At 43.4% G+C, this 17,589-nt stretch overlaps 1 protein-coding gene across 1 annotated transcript in view; it reads left to right on the top strand.

The window, feature by feature from the left end:
- The window catches only part of XYLT1 (xylosyltransferase 1), a 177,626-nt gene that overhangs the window by 114,239 nt on the left and 45,798 nt on the right, over positions 1-17,589 (top strand). The window lies entirely within an intron of this gene.

Below are 17,589 nucleotides of genomic sequence, written 5' to 3'. Positions count from 1 at the left end.
ACAATGACATGTCTGTGCTGTGCTGCAGGAAGCAGAGGAGCAGTTTCTTTTGTTTTACACCAGAAAACTCTTGTTGGTGAGCTGGTGTCTGACAGCCACAATTCAGCCAAGTATTCAATCACCTGCCTGTACCCTGTGTGTCTCCCCTTTGCCTGGGGGGCACTTTCACTGAGAGGCTGCTCCAGTTAGTCATTATTTCCCACAAAAGGGGTACCTGCAAGAGAGGATGAGGAAAGTAGCCAAAAGTGCTGGAGCTCAGCAAATGAAACCCAGGCATGGAGAGATTCCTCTTTCCCAGGGCTCTGATTAACTAACAGTGTCATTTGATGTCTCAGCAAGAGTTGAAGGTATGAATATAGATTCAGGTACTCCTCTCTCTTCTTTTAGAACTTTTTCTGTGGAGGATAATGGCTGTGGAAATGAAATAAGTTGCTAGGAGTCAATTATATCTTCAGCACCAACCGTGTCCTGAATATCCTCATTCAGATGGCATCAGGCTAAGAATTTCACACCCCATCACATGATAAGGCTTGTGGTTTTAAATGAAATTATATTCTTTCTGGATTTACATCACCCAGGCCTCAGAGCTGCATTCAGTAAGTTTGCTATGTTGTGCAAAAGTAGATAGCTTGTTAAAAACCCCAACCCAAACAAAAAAAAACAAACACAAAAAACCCCAACAACAACAAAGCCACCCAAAAAACCCCCAAGTGTCCTGAAGCTGTTTTTAGGTTTAGGTTGTAAGAGTTATTAAGAAGAAGGAAACACAAAATTCTTGTGGCTTCTGTTTCCCTCTATGCTGAAATGAACCAATGAAAGGGCGATTTCCTGATGGTTTTAATACTCCTGGAAGAGAAATATGCTTCCACTGGTGAGGTTTCTCCAAGATCTCCCTCAAAGTTTGAATCCCTTCCTGAAGGTGCTCTTGGACAGAAATTGCCACTGAAGTGAACAATGGCAAAACCCCTGAGCCTGTGCCTTAGGAAGGATTTTGTGAGGACTGACAAAAGGCTTTACTGCTGATGCTCAGTGAAATGCAACACATTTTGGGGAGAAAGATTAGAGCATAAGACTTACTTGAGACTGCCTTGATATTAGAACATGGGGACTTAAATTAAGAAATCATACTATTTAAACACTTTTGATGTGCAACAAGGAGAAAACTAACAGTTTTGATATATCGACCTTGCTTATAAAGGAGAGTATGTAGTTTTCTGTATATCTCTTGAGTTTTGGGAAAAGCTAGCTTGTTATTCCTGATTATTCACTTTCCTGGTGAGGAATGCTGTATTGATGCTGAAAAGTGGACTAATGCAGGACCATAAAGGAATAAGTAGGTGATGGCACTGTGATTTAAACAGGATAAATTGCAGGAGAGTGCTGAAGGTCTGGTGTGGTTGTACCCTAGTGCCTGCAGGTGTGTCCAGCATTCCTGTGCTGGTGAGCCCACCCCAACCACTGTGCAGTGCTGAGGCCATGCCCTGGGGCAGTCTGAACTGTTCCCAGTTCCCTGGGGAGCAAATCAGACCCCAGGGCCAGATGGGGTCAGTGCCTTCCAGACATGGCCATCAGCAACCACAGGCCTTGTGGGGCAGGCTGCAGCTGGTTCAGCGTTCATGGAGTCTGTGTGATAGTGCCATGCTGTCTTGCAGTCATTCCAACTCTGCTGGAGAAATCCCAGGCACTTGTTTCTTCAGAGAGGGAGCTCTGGAAGGTCGTGCTTGTGCCTTGCAGCCGCTCTCAGAGCTCTGTGGTGGCCTTTTGGTGGCTCTCAGAGCTCTGTGGTGGCCTCTTGGTGGCTCCCAGAGATCTGTGGTGGCTTCCTGGGGGCTCTCAGGGGCTCTCGGGGGCTCTCAGCAGCCAGGCAGGCTCTGAAGTGCTCACTTCCCTTCCTGCCAAAGCACTGTTACCAGAACTGCAGGGAACATGCTTCCTCTTCATCCCATGATGCACTTCAACAAAAAATAAGAAAATTTTTTGGTGCTCCAACTCCACTGACACTGACTTACAAGTAACGTTAAGTATTTCTTTTAATATGGAATATTACAGGTATACTATGGAAGGTCTTGTCTCATCAAATATACATATGAGTCCATTTAATTTTCATGGTGGAGGTGCTATAAATTATTATTATTTATAATCTTTAGGAAGGCATTACCTCTCTGCATAACCCAGAGAGAGCTGATTGTTTTTTTAGGAAATAGTAAAGAGGGTGTTTGGAGGATTCTTTTTTTTCTTTCAGACCCCATGCCATGATTTGTCAGATAATGGGCTAGGGGCACTTTACGTTTCTCTCTGGTTAGTCATACTGCTGTGGGTTTTGCTAGGTTTCCCTGCATAAGAACATATGAATTTTGTAGATTAATAGTTTTTATCCAGAGCTGCTTCATATTAAGCTTTTGCTTCCCATCTGCCATTCCATCTGTAATACTGAAACCTTTACTACTTCTCTTCTGATAATAAAAGCTAATCCAGCTTCTAAGTCAAAAAGCCATACTCAATATGTGGGGTTAATACAAAATGATGAAGCCTAAATCTGTCCAGGGAGCAGTCTGGTCTGTTCACAGACTACAGTGGAATTGCCAGGAGCCTTTCATCCTTCAGAAGAGATGTCCAGAAGCAGATGTTAGGCATCATAAAATATAAAGGCATGGGAGAAAAATATTAGAACTATTCATTTTGTGAAGGAAACAATTAAAAATATGTAAAATAAAACATATGCATGCCAGGAAAATCCAGATACCCTTATTATTCCTCCTCATGCCTGAATGTTTTGTTTGTGGAGTCTGTTAGCCCAGCACTAGCACAGAGGAGTTTCTAACCCATGTGCTTCTCCTTCTTACTGAGTGCAAACCACTGGCAAACAGTCTGGACACAAAGGTGCCTCCAGCAAAAGTGTTTCCCTTTAATCAAGAGGCAATATGTTATTTATTGGGCTAAGTGAAAAGATGTGGTGCATGATCCACCCTTGACTTCATTCAGCTCTGTTAAACATTCTCAGCAGGAAAAGGAGGGGTGAAATGGTTAAAGACAAACCTCCACAAGCAACTCAGAGATGGGAGCTTGTGTGACTGTCCCTCCTTTTGCTCTGGGCTTGTGAATAAAAAAGGAATAGATTTGGAGGGTTCTCAAGAAATCATCTCTCACTGTCACTGCATTCACAAAGAAATGGAAGAAATCAGCACCTTCCTTCCTTTTCCTTAACTTTTTTTTTTTTAATTTTAGTGGTATTTTTTCATAATTTCAAGTCTTTTCTTTTGGGAGCCTCTTTCAAAACCTTATGGGAAAGCTATTGATGTCTTCAACCTCTTACTTTACATGGCTATCTATTTGCATTATTTATTGTCTCTGACAAACAGCATAAAGTAGTCAACCTTATGTTCAGGGACTGAAATTTCACTCCCAACAAGGTGAACTATGGTAGAGCATCTATTCATGCTGAATGTTTAATGTGCATTGCAGGAGTCCTTGGATAATGTGGCAGGTGAAGTGTTGCACCACTTAAATTAAGGAGTTTAATGAGATCATTTAACAGTGAATATCGTGTCAGTGCTTACCTGGCCACAGAGCTTGTATAAAGAATAAACATAATGAAACATTTGAACTATTTGTAATTTACAGTAAATCACTGAGCCTCAATCACCAAAGGGATCACCAAATCTAATTGCCAGCTAATGCTTGGTCTTTAATAAAGGTCAAGCAAAATTATTAGCAGAAGCTTAGGGAGTGCTTCAGAATAGTAAGAAAATAAAGTGTCTTATAGATGGAGCCAGGAATGCAGATACAACTACAATTTCCATCCTGGGCAATCAGGTATAACAAAAGAACTTAAATGAAACCCAGTGAAACTACTTGTGTTTTGCTGCTTGGCATTATTTTAGGATGAAGTTGTGTACTTTCCATAAAAGCCTGTGTTGGGAAGCCTCAGTTAAATGAGACCCATTCAGCAGAAGTTTGGATCTGGTGCTTGAATGGAAGGTGTATCATCATGAAAATAGCAGCTGAGGTACTGCACACTACAGGGAGTGAATGGGATGGTCTGACTGGCCCTGCTCCTTTAAGCAGGTGCCAATATGGAGATTATCTTTGCCAACCAGAATAACACAGAAATTAAAAAAATGAGCTTGAAAATAACTATTAATTGACCTGCACTTGCTTCATTGTATTGCCCTCTGTTGGTCAAGGTGACATTGGTTGATAAAAAAACCAAAGTGATGCCTTCTAAATGAGGTCCCTGGGCCAGAGAAATTTGCCAAGAGTGAAAAGGTGGGAGTGCAGGGAAGAGATGTTCAGGTTTTCTTCTTGTGGTAGGTGAAAATAATTACAACCAACAGATTTTAGGAAGAAGTTCAACCTTTGGGAAAAATGCTTTAGCACTTTTTCACGTTATTTTTCAGGTGCTAGAACTACCTGGGAGATCATGTCCTTGTTTCTGCCTCTGGCTCAGTTTCATCCCCTGCTAAGCATGGGTGACCACCATTCTATAGAAACTACATCAGGGATGATTTCTGTTCTGTCAAATTCACCATGACCTGCCCCATTTCACCTGTGGCCAAATGCCACAACCTCTGGAACAGGTGACAGGGAGAAGAAAAGAGAATACAGTTTGCCTGGAGTGGGCACACCAGACTGGAGCTACCCAGCTGCTCTCACACAACATCTCAGCTTTTGCAATGTGCAGGCTTGAAATGCAATATTGGAAATACAGGAAAATCTCCTGTTAGAGCTGAAACAAAGCACTTGGCTTTCCCATACAGCACTCTGGCTCTGGGAGAAGTGTCTGAGACCCAGCTGTGCCCTCTTGATGGCTGTGAGCTCAGAAATCCCAAAGCCAGCAGGGCTGATGCGAGCTGTGCAATGGCAAACAAGGCAAAGCCATTGGCTCAAGAGGCAGTTCCACTCTCTCTGTCTCACTTCTCGTCCATTTGACTGGACTTAATTTAACAATTCCATGTCTCACTGAGATTCAGACTTCAGAGCTGTCCTCTAGAGATATCTCCTTCCTGGCACTACATAAATTGGTGCTGGACATGAAAGCCTGGATAAAGAATACTGACTTTCCAGGGCTGAGTTTGACCTTACACCCCATATGAAGTGTTGCAGTGCTGATCTGAAAAGCGAGCCTTGCCACTAGAATAATGTACCAGGCACTGGGCAAACAGTGCAGTGTTCTCTGAAGTGCCCTTTGGAATGTTATCCTGGGCTGAAGCAGTGCTCAGTCCTCTCCCTGCATCCAGAGGGGAGTGCAGCTCAGGTGGCTTTTGCACTACAACATCTGTTCAGATGCCAGAGCCTGAGGTTTTTATCTCAGGATTGTCACCAACATTGTATGTGGCTTTGTTTGCTCAGAATATTGTTATCTGGCAAGCCAGATGTCAATCCACTCTTAATGCTTCACAGGAAATCTTTTTTTCCTGTCCAAAAGGAACTTTATCAGTGTTTTTCTTGAATCTGCATTCTCTGAGAATTTCAGATTTGCTTCTTTCTTTAATCCCTCAAATAACCTTTTCTTGTCTTCTTTCCTCACTTTGCCAGCGCATTTGCTTGAGATTTATGTATATATTTTGAAAGTTATCTTTTTGATTTGCTGTTCCACCTCTCTGTTGTACTGTTAAGTTATCAATGGTTGGGAGAGCAGTGGTTTTGTGCATGGTCACAAATGGGTGGGGTAAAATGTGGAAATTATTGTGGCTTAACATTTTTATTTATCTCTGATGTTAACATAATGATTTCTTCAAGCTGGCAAATGTTAGTGATGGGAGGCCCAGCCCTTCCTCTGTGCAGCCACAGCAGCTGGGGCTGCTCCTTCTGCCCTCCCCTCCTGGATTTAAGGATATAAAGCAGCTTTTGGTTTGGGGAACTGACATCTGCAGCTCATAGTAGCTCCTCTGGGTATTTTGAGATGTGCTCCATAGCCTGAGACTGGCCACAGGAATAAATGCACCCCAAACTGGAATGGGCTGTCCAGGCATCTTTACTGTGCCTGCAGATTAAAGATGTGTCAATAAGGCACAGTTTTAGAACTGGATTTTTACTCCAAGTGCTCTTGTACTTGGCAGCATTGGCGCTGCTGATTACAGTGTGAGCAGGGAGCCCCTTCTCTCTCCCCATCTGAGCTGGTGTCTGGCCCTGGGGATCTGCCTGGCAGAGGAGAGCCCCAGGTGCCAGAGCTGCAGCTGGGTGGGCACTGCCCCTCTGAGCCCTGCTGGGCTGCCTGGCTGGTGGCCCCTTCTCCTCTGGCTTGGCTCTGGGGCTGCTCACATGGAGGTCCTCAAGCAAAGAGCCAAAGGGTTTTCATCTGTTTGCCATTTGCTTTCTGGATGTAATTTATTTTTTACTTATTTATGACTGAGAAAAAAGTCTCTTTCTTAAAAAGAGTTAAATGTGAGTCTGCCCTGGATTCATTTGCATTTAGTCTGATTTATAAACAGTAACAGCACAAATGTTGTGGTAATGTGCTCTAAAGTTCCATCTTTTGTCATCAGGATGCTCCAGTGATGCCTGGAATAGTATTTTTGTGAGGGTGACCAATGTGTTGGGGCAGAGGAAGGCAATGAGCAGCATGAGGGACCTGGCCAGCTCTGTATTTCTCCTTCACAGCTCCAGGGATGTTTACAAAACCTGTTTTTCACTTACAACTTGTCTTTGTGGACAAATAGTGTGGGGTGACCAAGCCAAGAAGAGAGTCCTTTGTGCAGAATGGTTTTTGTACTTTAAAACCATGGTTAGGAAAATTCCCCACCAGCTGCCCCATCCTGGCAAGCCCTTCCCATGGCATTTAGTTGCTCACTGCATTCCTGGGTGAGAAGCTCCAGTGGAGTTTGAGCTGCAGTGGGATGTTGATCATCAGGGAAATCCCAGGTATGCCTTTCTGATAACACAACGTGTGCTATAATACCCTTGTGTGCTCTCCCACAACTTTGCTGCAAGTGACTTTTGCTTTGGATTAAGTCTGAGGTGTGTAACAGAAGCTGCAGGGGAACAGGTCCTTGTGGTGTTCACCTGGGGTTTGTGAGCAGAAACTTTAATGTGTCTTCAACTCATTTGAGTTTTTCTCAGTTTTTTTAGAAAGTTCAGTGAAATCGTTATAAAAATTCCAAAAGCTAAAAGTGCTTGAAAGAGGGAAATGTTCCTATAAAGGCATTGCATTTTAAATGTGCTCTCCCTTCGTGGTCCCGCTGAATTCTCTCAGGAAATTAAAAATCTGCTGAAATTGCCATTAAGACACTCTTTTGTTTAGATTTCAGGATGCCACTTACCATAAAACAGCTGCAAAATAATATCTGGTGGCAGCTCAAAGTGAACATAACGCAACATGTGCTGTTATACCTTTCCCAAGTCACTCTTAAATAGTTGTGAACCTAAAGGCCGTTAAAGGGTGAGCCAAAATGTTGTTCTGATTCAGTCTTTTAGTGGTGATATAGAAATAGGAAGGAGAGAGAGAGATGAATATATTCTTTCCCTTGAAAATAGGGCTAAAAGCCAAAGAGTTGAATGGTATTTGATGTTGAAGATTTTTCAGGTCTTGCAGCTCTGTAGATCAAATGCAGGATCTGTGAGCCTGTACAGTGCTTGGGTGGCTTTCAGGAGAGTTGGGCACCTCTGTGTGTGGTGTTCTTGGGCACCTCTGTGTGTGGTGTTCTTCATGCTCAGGGATGTGCTGCAGAATGCATCTCTTTTTCCAAAGCTTCTTTTTATTTTTCTTTCAATCCTGACTAGCGCTAACTGGTCAAAACTCTGTATCTTGAGATGTTGTGGGAGCTTTGACCTGGCATTGCAGAAAGCAGAAATCCCAGACCAATATTTTGCTGGGCAATCTGAGTTAGAATTAGGCCCAGCTGGCTTTTACAATTGCACCTTACTACAGTGGAATATTTCTATTCTGCCCAACCTGCACAGAGCATTTGTGTGACACCTCTGAACCTGCCTGTACAAACAGCAGTGCTGAATGCCCCTGACTGTTTGTGATGGCCCATCTGTAGCTCCAGGCTGATGGGAGGGGATGAGGCCCTAAATGGTTCATTGTAGCACATTCCACTCTGCTGCACGCAGTTTAATTATATCCATCATTCAGCATTACTTGATGAACCAGCTGTAGGCACAAGCATCCCTGAGCTTTCATCAGGATAATTGCACTGTTTGCCACATTAGGAACTGGTGTGGGGCCAAGTCCTTTCCAAATGCAGAGCTGATCTTGGTTTAAAAGTTTGCTGCCCCAAAAGTCACTTCTAGCAGGTAATCTTGCAACAATGCATTTTTGGGACAGCTGAAGACTAAAAGGTCTATAAATCCAAATTGGTTATTTGTGTCACCTTATGGCTTCAATTGAGGCAGCCTCAGATGTTTTGGCAGTGGCTCAGCTCATTGTATTCATGTGATGGGATGCACTGTGCCAGGCAGGTGCAAGGTAGCTTCAGATGATTTCCGTGGCAAGGGCCTGCAGGGCCCTTGGCTCTGCTTGCCCTGTGAGGGTCATTGCTAAACCTCTGTACAGCTGGTGTTGTGAAGGCACTGGAGCTGTTCCCAGGGGCTCAAGTTGTGTTACAGGTGGCAGCTGTAGAGCTGCAGCTGAAGGCTAAAACACCCTGATCTTTCTCTCTGTGGAAAGCTGGTGCATGTGGTGTGTCAGGAGGTACCAGGGCTGGGTATCATCACAAAGTGCCTGGGGAATAATTTGTGAGCCACTGCAGCCCAGGAGGGGAAAGCAGCCAGGAAATGGCTCCGTGTCACAGCCTGTCCCCTTGGCAGTGCCAGGAGATCATGGTGACAAACTGCATCACTGAAGTTCACGTGCCTTTTCTGGAGCTTTCTCTTGAGTTGAAGCCCTGGTTCTCTTCTGATGGAATAAGGCTGTGTTGGTTGCAGCTCACTGAGCACAGCAGTGAGCAGGGACATCAGCCTCCCAGCCTGCCAGCTGTTTTCTCAGCAGCCCAGTTATACCAGGTAGTGGATCTGTATGTTCCCATTTCAAACATCCTCTCTGCCACAGGTTTGTGCCTCACATCCCAGCTCTGCATTCCTCACTGACTGACTCCAAAACAGTCCCAACCAAGAGTAGGGCAAGTCAGCAGGTGGCACAAATTATCAAAATAAGATCATTGCTCAACCCAAATAAAGGTAACAAAATGTGACCTTTTGTTGTTAAAACCAATTAAGTTTCTTTCCATCAACTCTCAGTTCATTATCCCTTTCACCCCCCAGGCCCTGTTCTTCCATCTTTTCAGGCTTGGTGCAGAATTAATGCTAAATCCCATTAGCCTGACCCCGTTTTCCCTGGTTTGCCTTCTGGCCCTCTGAATTGATGCACTGGGACAGGTTGGTTCAGCAGCTCAGGATCAAAGGGAGTGGCAGCCCCAGGAGGAGCTGCAGGAAGGGGCTGTTTGTAATAATTCTCTTTACTTTTGAAGGAGTTTGTGGAAGTGCCTCAGCAGTGGGGTCTCACTGGGCAGCTGAAGAGCCCTGGGCTGCATCCCTGGCACAGAGAGCAGCACAGGGACCTTGTGCTGGTGGAGTGCCCCCACTCCCCCTTGGGCAAACTCCAGTCAGGAGACTGAAGCTGCTCACTGGATGAGTGTGTATTCCCTCTGGTCTTTTAAACGTGTGAGATGAGGGAAAATGTTTCTTTACCCACTGCATCAGAAGAACCACCTGCTCTCAGGGCAATGTCACACGAAGCTGGCCAGCTTTTGTCCAGGATCACACTGCAAATTAAACAAGAGGTGGCAAAACCCAAAAGTGTTGAGTTTTATACCTTGAGCTCTTTTAGCACGGGCTTTCCTGCTTCCTTTCCCAGAAAGAGGAGGGTAATCTCAGCTGCCTGCTGCTCCCAAGCTTAGTGTGAGCAGTTTCTGGTTCTTTATTGACATGGAACCCTGTGTGTGGCAGCAGGGAGTGTGTCTGTGTCGCTATAGGACATGAAATAACACCACACAGACATGCAGCTCTTCCAAGGTAAAAAGAGCACTTATAATTTCTGACTCTAATATTTATAGATTTCTAAAAGTGACAGTGGATTGGAGGATGACAGTGTTATTTCTCCAATGACACTGGACAAACTAACAGTCTATCAAATTTATCTTCTTCTATAAAAGAATGCAAAACAGTAAATTATTTACATAAAGTGTGTGAGAAAGTTTGTTACAAGAATGTAAACATCAGAAGGCTTAGAAAAACTTTAAAAAAATCAGGGTGACATCTGTGAGCTTTGGGGAGGATGCTGGGCTGGGCCATTTGGGAGCAAGCTGTCCTGCCTTCCCTGCTGGAGCCAGAGGTGGCTGCAAGGAGGGGCTGGGGCAGGGAGAGAGCAGGGAAGGCACTTTCAGAGCCCTGCATGAGCTGCACCAGGGGACAATGCAGAGTTTGCAGAGCCCTGCATGAGCTGCAGCAGGGACAGAGCAGGGAAGGCACTTTCAGAGCCCTGCATGAGCTGCAGCAGGGGACAATGCAGAGTTTGCAGAGCCCTGCATGAGCTGCAGCAGGGACAGAGCAGGGAAGGTGTTTCTGCATGAGCTGTCCCTGGTGGCTGTGGGCTCCTGCTGGCTCTGGAGTCTCCTGGGCAGGGTGGCAATGGCTCTGGTGTGACAGAGTGGGGACACTGGGGTGTCAGGGTGAATCACCACAGTCAGAGGGAGTGAATTATCTTTCAAAAACTGAGAAATTACCAAAATTTGACATTAAAGCTGGGTAAGTGGCACCCTAACATCCAGAAAAGCAAAGATATCTCACAAGTCTTAAGCTGCAGGAGTGTTGCAGGTGATGGAGGCACACACAGCTCACATGGTGGATTTTAATCCAAGTTGGATGTGCTGAGTAGATCCATCCCTGGCATGGGACTGGGGGTGCTCCAGGGTCTCTGCCGTGGCAGGACAGCAGGGCTGCACCCCCAGACTGACAGACCCCACCAGGCAGAGCTCTGCCACCAGGAGCAGGGTGAAGGAGGTTTCTTTCTTCCCACTTTCTTGGAAGAAACTGAGCATTTTAAATTGTAATTGCTCAACAAGCATCAAACCATTTTTCAACAATTAGCAAATCGTTTTTCATATTGACTTGTACAAATAAAATTTCAGATGCACATGGGAATGTGTGAATTGGATGAAGTGAATGGTTGCTTTAAATCATATTTAATTTTAATTTCTCTTTTTGCACAAAACTCTTGATAATTTAATTTTAGAGATGGTGAATAAAACTGCTGAATGTAAACCATGCAATGTAAAATATACACTGGATAAACAAACAAAAAGCTCCTATTCAGCCCAATATCTAGATTTTTTTCTTTTTATACAAAGTCTCACTAATTTGAGTAATGAACTTGATCATTTCTGAAGCTCACTCCACTTGCTTATTTAATCAGTGATTATTGTTTTCATCAAAATGAGATGTATTGTGTAGGCAGATGAGGTTCTACATGAATATGCAGCAGCAGAGAAACACTGGAATAATACAAAGCAGTGAGCATCATTCTGTACCAAATAAAATCCCAGTGCTTTTATAAAGCTAAAATTATATCATGTTTACTTTTAATAATTAAATATCCTTGGGTATTAGCAGCTGGTTAGTCAAGTATTTCAGTGCTCTCTTTTTTCAGATGCTTTCCAGCAGATATTAAGTGAACTCAGATGTTTTTTTGAGATAGGATAATCTTGTCTTTCTTAACTCTTTGCAGTGCAGCATGCTCACAAGTGATATTCTGGGATCCATGGCCCATCAGGAGTTCCTGGCAGTTAAATGTGGGAATTCTCTGTCCTGATCCCTGCACTGGGGCAGTGATTGGAAATTGAATGGATTGTTATTATAATAACAGGCAGAGGCAACTTTGTGAAAAGCAAATTATCTTGGTAAATACTTTTCAGCAGCTTTAGAAGTCCTGTAGTAATTGGCAGCAGTTACATTTGCTGCCACTCTGACACAATATTGAGGCATTATGGACAGAAATGGTTGCTTGGGGAGTTTTCCTATGGAGAATTGCCTACCATGAGACAGGCAGGGAAAGACAGAACACCTCTCAGAGAGAGAGGAAAACTGTGCTGATGTTCATCTATTAACATGGAACAACACCTTTTCACAGCCTGATTTCCCACTCCCTATCCCAGGAACACAGAGCTGGGTTGATGCTCTGGCTTACACAAGCATAAACTGAGTGCACTGCACTGATTGGGGAGAATTACAGATATGAAAACAGAATAAAGTCCTTTGCATAGTGCTTATCAGTAGGAAAGAGGATTGAAAAAAAGGGGTTTTTTTTGTTGATTAAAGGATCTGCAAGAGGGAACTTGTCTCACTATTGAAGGTACTAAAAATATTTTAAGGAACAAAATATGGGTAATTTGTACTGCTTTCTTAATATGGACTTTGGGCAGAAAGGGGATTTTCCAATATTTCTGTCACTCCACATGTTCTTTTCTAGTGAGAGAAAGCCCTTATTGTCATAAAAGTTTTTAAATAGAAAAATGCTGAAAAGGAAGATTGTTTTCTTCCCTTACAGGATTAAAACTACGTAAATAACCTCAATAAATTTAGCAATTCTGGGCATGAATCCTCTTTAGACATGTGTCTCAATGTAAATAGCAGTGTGTGTAGGTAACCTCTTCAGGTGCACGGCTGCTTCCTGCTCACTGTCCATCAAAATGATCATTTACGTCAACACTCAGCTTCCTTATTGATGGAAATCAAAAATGTGATAGACCTTTGACAATGTGATATTCAAACAGCCTTTCTGTGCCAAACTGTCAGCAGATAGTTTGTGTTCATTAGCTCCACACTCTGCATTCAATCAGTCCTTACACTCTTAATAGAAAAAGGTTTAAAACATTCACATTTGGACTTGTTGGTGTCATCCACCAAATTGGTGCTTTTTTACCATGAAAATCACAATTCTTTCCATTTATCCTGAGCACAGCTACCTTGGAAAGTTGCTGACTGTGGTGTCAGTGGCAGCTATTAGTGGAAGGCTGGCACCTTAGTTTGGGAAAGTGGCACTGGGGAATCTGTTTTAGTGATGGGCTTGGCAGAGCTGGATTTGATGATCTTAAAGGTCTTTTTCAAATCAAGCATTTCTGTGAGTCTATGTTTGGAGCTGACATAATGCTGAGTAATCATGTGATTCTATCAATGCTAAGCATTTTAGAGCAGAGTGTAAGTTGAAGAGTCTAAACTCCACGTTGCTGTATTTTTTCTGAGCTGATTTGCATTATTTTAATTTCCAGATTTGAATAATGGGAATGCCAGCAAGGCTTGATAAGCAGTTTTTGCCAGCACTGATAAAAATGAGCATTTTTTCCTGCAGTTCAAGTAAACTGACATCTCTTCTGAGTGTGTGGGAGAGGAATTTTGCTTTACTACAGTATATGCCTTTAACAAGTTTTCTAGCCCTTATCTAAGTTAGACACACATCACTGCCTTTACTTAAAAATATTTATTTGAAATAGGCATTTATAGGCCTTTCTAGCAATGGCTGTTTGTCAGGCACACAAATTCTGAGCTAGCAAGATGAAAAAATAAATAATGGCGGTGATATGCTGATGATTCATAAACTTAAATAAATAGAAAATTGTTTAACAAATCAGAGTGAAACATTCCCTTCCTTTTTAGCAAAATACCTCTGATCTGCATGCATCAATACCAGGTTATGTAGGGAATAAGTCATCGTGCATGTAGCCAATTTTCTGTGATTATTTTCATATCTACCAGGTCTTACACAGTTGCACATTTGGAGGGTACTTCAGAAGCTTTTGTTATTCAAGTATTTTTCAGTGCATTTGTTGTTGTTAAGCATACAAATAATCTAGACTTAGCAATTGCATACAATTAGATTTATGAAAGGAAAACTACCTTAATGTATTTTGTAGTTTTACTCTAAAATATAGTAACTTGCAACTTGTGGTGGCTTTAAAATGAGAGAAAAAGAGCTGCATATGAAATGGTACTACAGAGTAGTGTTTTTCTTATTTACTTTTTACTGCAGCAGCAGGGATGCTGAGAAAATGTCATTGTCACAGACAAATTAATTCCTAGGATCAATTCAAAGGTACTCCTGGGACTGAGGGCATTTTGTAAAAATGTTTTATAAACACCAGTGAGTTAAACATTGGTGAGTTGGTGACATATCTGTGGTGGAGATGGACAATCTGAGTCATGACTGGATTGGCCTGCCTGGAAAAGTCTCCTTAATAAATGTACTTGTGCCCCTAAGAGATCCAAGATGAGTTTAAGGACAGCTCTCAGCTCTTGACCTTGCTGTAATCCTTGCACATTCTGCTCTGGACACGTGGACATGTGAGCCCTGACCCATGAAGTAATTTATGACAATACAGTGGGAAAGTTGCATCATTTTGGGAGAGCTCCAAATGCGCTACAGTTCAGCACTCACTGTTCAGGGCTTCACCAGATCAGGGACACAGTGATTGCACCATTGCAGGGTGTATTTGATAAGGTCCTGGGGATTTTAAATGCTTGTGTTGAAATCGTGCTATAAAATAATTGGGAATTGAGTAATTTACTTTTTTCCCCGTGAATATTTAAAGAAAGTCAAAAGCGATGTTACAAAGTTTTAATGAGTGCATGTGGTGAGAATTTTATTATCATAAAAGCTGTAGGGTTTATCAGCTGATACTGGGCTGCAGTTTTTCATTAGCCAAGGGCCTTTCAGGGTTTCATGGGATATGGCTGGAAAACATTCCAAACAAATGAACATTCCATTTTAAAAGAATAATGAGACATTGAGGGTTTTGTAGACTCCAAAGTTTGCTAAACCAATATCTCTAATTAGATGGAGAAACTCTCTATAGAGTCTTTGCATCAACGGCAGCACACACAGCAAATGTTTTAAGCATTTACATATCAAACACTGCTGGCAGCATTTTGGCAGCAGTCCAGAGCTGTAGATAGTTTTAATCACATTTGTTCATTAATCCTTGGTGGAATTCTCTTATATGGTCTCTTTAGGATTTTCATTTAAGCATGTGCTGCTGCTTCTCAGCAGTGGGCTTATTTATTTATTTTATAAATATCATCTGAAGCCTTGAATTTATAGAAAATAGTATGTGGAGTGGCTTAGGAAGCAGACAGTGCAGTATATTCTGTTTTCTCTCAGCAGATCTCCTTTGTAGCCAGGCATTTATGTACTCTCACTAGAAGCGGTTTATTCAGCAGTGTGCCATCCAAAAAAGACTTCCACTCTTTTCTGACTATGCAAGTTCCTTTCTTTTCCATAGGAAACAGAGAGTGTTGAATGGGAGGCAGTAATTGAAAGCACAGCCAAGATGAGCGTGTTGCTGATGGAATGTCCTGAGCATCACCCAGCACTGGCAGGGCTGAGGAGAGGAGCTCACCCCTTGTGATGAGAGATCAGTGCCTGCAGCACCCAAAGGCAGGAGGCTGACACTGAAATGCTCAGGTGTGAATTCCCAGCCCAGCTCTGATCTCCAAGTGCTCCAGCAGCTGAGCTGCTGAGGCAATAGTTTTCTTCCGTTATCTTGTTCCTCTGTTAAGCCTGGCTTGAAAGACAAACCAAACCATTTAAGACAACACTGTTGTAAAAGCAGAGGTATTAACTGCCACCCAGAGCCCTCGTCATGCAGTTGGCCTCTGAAATCATACCTGCTGATTTTTATGGTTTGTTTTATGAATGGCTGTTGTTCCAGGAATCAGCTTTGCTGAGAAAGGCCTGCCATGCTAATCCTTGTTCTGTGATGGATAGCAAAGGCTAAGTATAGCCTTCCCCTTTCTTTGCATTTGTAGATGGCAGACTTGTTGGGGTTTATTTTCTTACTTCAGCCTGGGTCAGGCTCTGCTGAGCCTCCCCTTGTGCTAAATTGCCTTTGGAGAGGCAGGAGGACTTGGGAGCGCCAGTAAGAGGGTCAGTCTCTCTATCCAGGGTCTGAAAGGTGATCATGCAAATCTTTTCCCACATTCTTCTCATGCTGCATTTGTGTGGTTGATCATCCTGCTGTAAGTGTTCCAGGAGGAGGGTTTGTAGGTTTTTGCTATTTTCTGTTGAATCATTTGTCTGCTGCATCCTTTTGTAAGGGGATATGCCGTGCCCAGACGTGTGCAAACTGGAGGGACCAGAGCAGGTCAGGATCCCTGTCTGGAGTGGGAGATGCTCTGAGTGCTGCTGTGGCCCAGCAGAAGCTTTCAGAGTGCGCTGGGTGCTGTGCAGGTGTGTGCAGCAATTGGCAGAACCCCTTCCCCATCTCCTGGGCTGCTCTCCTGCCTCCCCAGCTCCTGTGTGCCCTGCAGGGCCTGGGCAGCCAGGCTGAGCACAGAGGGATGGCCCGGCCAGGAACAGCCAGGTGAGCAACTCTGCTGAAGGAATTCTCCTGCCACGGGGCTGGGTGTGATGGCATGCCCTAACACTCTACAATACTGCCTTAATGAATATGAAATTAATAACTCCCTGCAATCAGGGAGATCAAGTATCATTGTAAGAATTTATTGAAAACAAGGTAGCAGAATTTAAGGTGTTCAGTTCTTCCACTTTCAAGCTCTTCTGTGCGTATCTGCATGTTTAGCTGTGTTTAGCCTATATTAACCATTAATATCATGCTTAACGCTGAATAGGTGAGTTTGCCCCATAATTCCAGGGTTTTTTTCTCTGCAGTCTTTTCCTTCTGTATAAACAGTTTCACGGCAAAGAGCTGCTGGGGTTGCTGTAGGTCTGGGCTCTGTGGGGCTGTGCCTTCACACAGTCACAGAGTCCTGGGAAAGGAAGCTGTGGGCATGAGTCAGGCAGGAATGGGTGGAAACACCAAAGCTTTGGGCACCGGGAGAACTTGTAAAAGTTTTGACTTATCTCTTTCTAACTGTATGTTTGCCTTCATTGTCCCTGCTTCAGAGGCCATTCATTGCTGCTTCAAACCACATTAGCCTCCTTGCCCTATTCTCCCAAACACTTTTGCCCCTATATATTAACTTTTTTGCCTGCTTTTGTAATCCCTGCCTGCCTCTCCAGCACCCCACACCAGGCAGAGCTACTGCTGTGTTTGCTGCCACCACTGCTCACCATGGCCAGGGCTAATCCCCTCCCTGCACTAACTCCCCCTGTGAAGCAGCCAGCAGACTTGCCATTAGATAGCCCTAAATTAATCAAGATGAATAATTAATAAACTGAGAGCAGCTCTCTTTCCTTCATCTGATTTCTACACAGAATCAAACCATCTTGTTTCCATACCTGTGTGCTGCCAAAAGATTCTGAACTTTTGATCTAACTTAGCCAAATTGTTATTAACTTGGATAGGTTTTGACATATTAATAACCCCATTGAAGTGCCTGCTGTTCCCTACATCCTTCAAGATGTCCATGTGTTAAAGAACCTTGCTGAATCAGAACATTTCTATTAACCATCACTATCCTCCAAAAGTAATAATATCTTGATTTCCTTTTCTCATACTCTCCAAAGGCTTTCCTAATCTGTTTTCACAGCTGCAGACTGAGGGTATCTCTGCTCTTTGCTTCGATTAGTCACTGGGGTTGGAGGGTTTGCTTAAACCCAGCTAGACCAGCACTGCCTCTTGCCCACAGGGTCTGGCTGTGGTTGTGTGCAGGGACTGCTCTGCACAAGCAATGCAAACACAAAGTCACTGCTTCTCCTCC

The sequence above is a fragment of the Melospiza melodia genome, chromosome 18, assembly GCF_035770615.1.
Source record: "Melospiza melodia melodia isolate bMelMel2 chromosome 18, bMelMel2.pri, whole genome shotgun sequence".
Classification (NCBI taxonomy): domain Eukaryota; kingdom Metazoa; phylum Chordata; class Aves; order Passeriformes; family Passerellidae; genus Melospiza; species Melospiza melodia.
The sequence above is the reverse complement of the archived record's forward strand: the minus strand, read 5'-3'. Positions and strand labels throughout refer to the sequence as shown.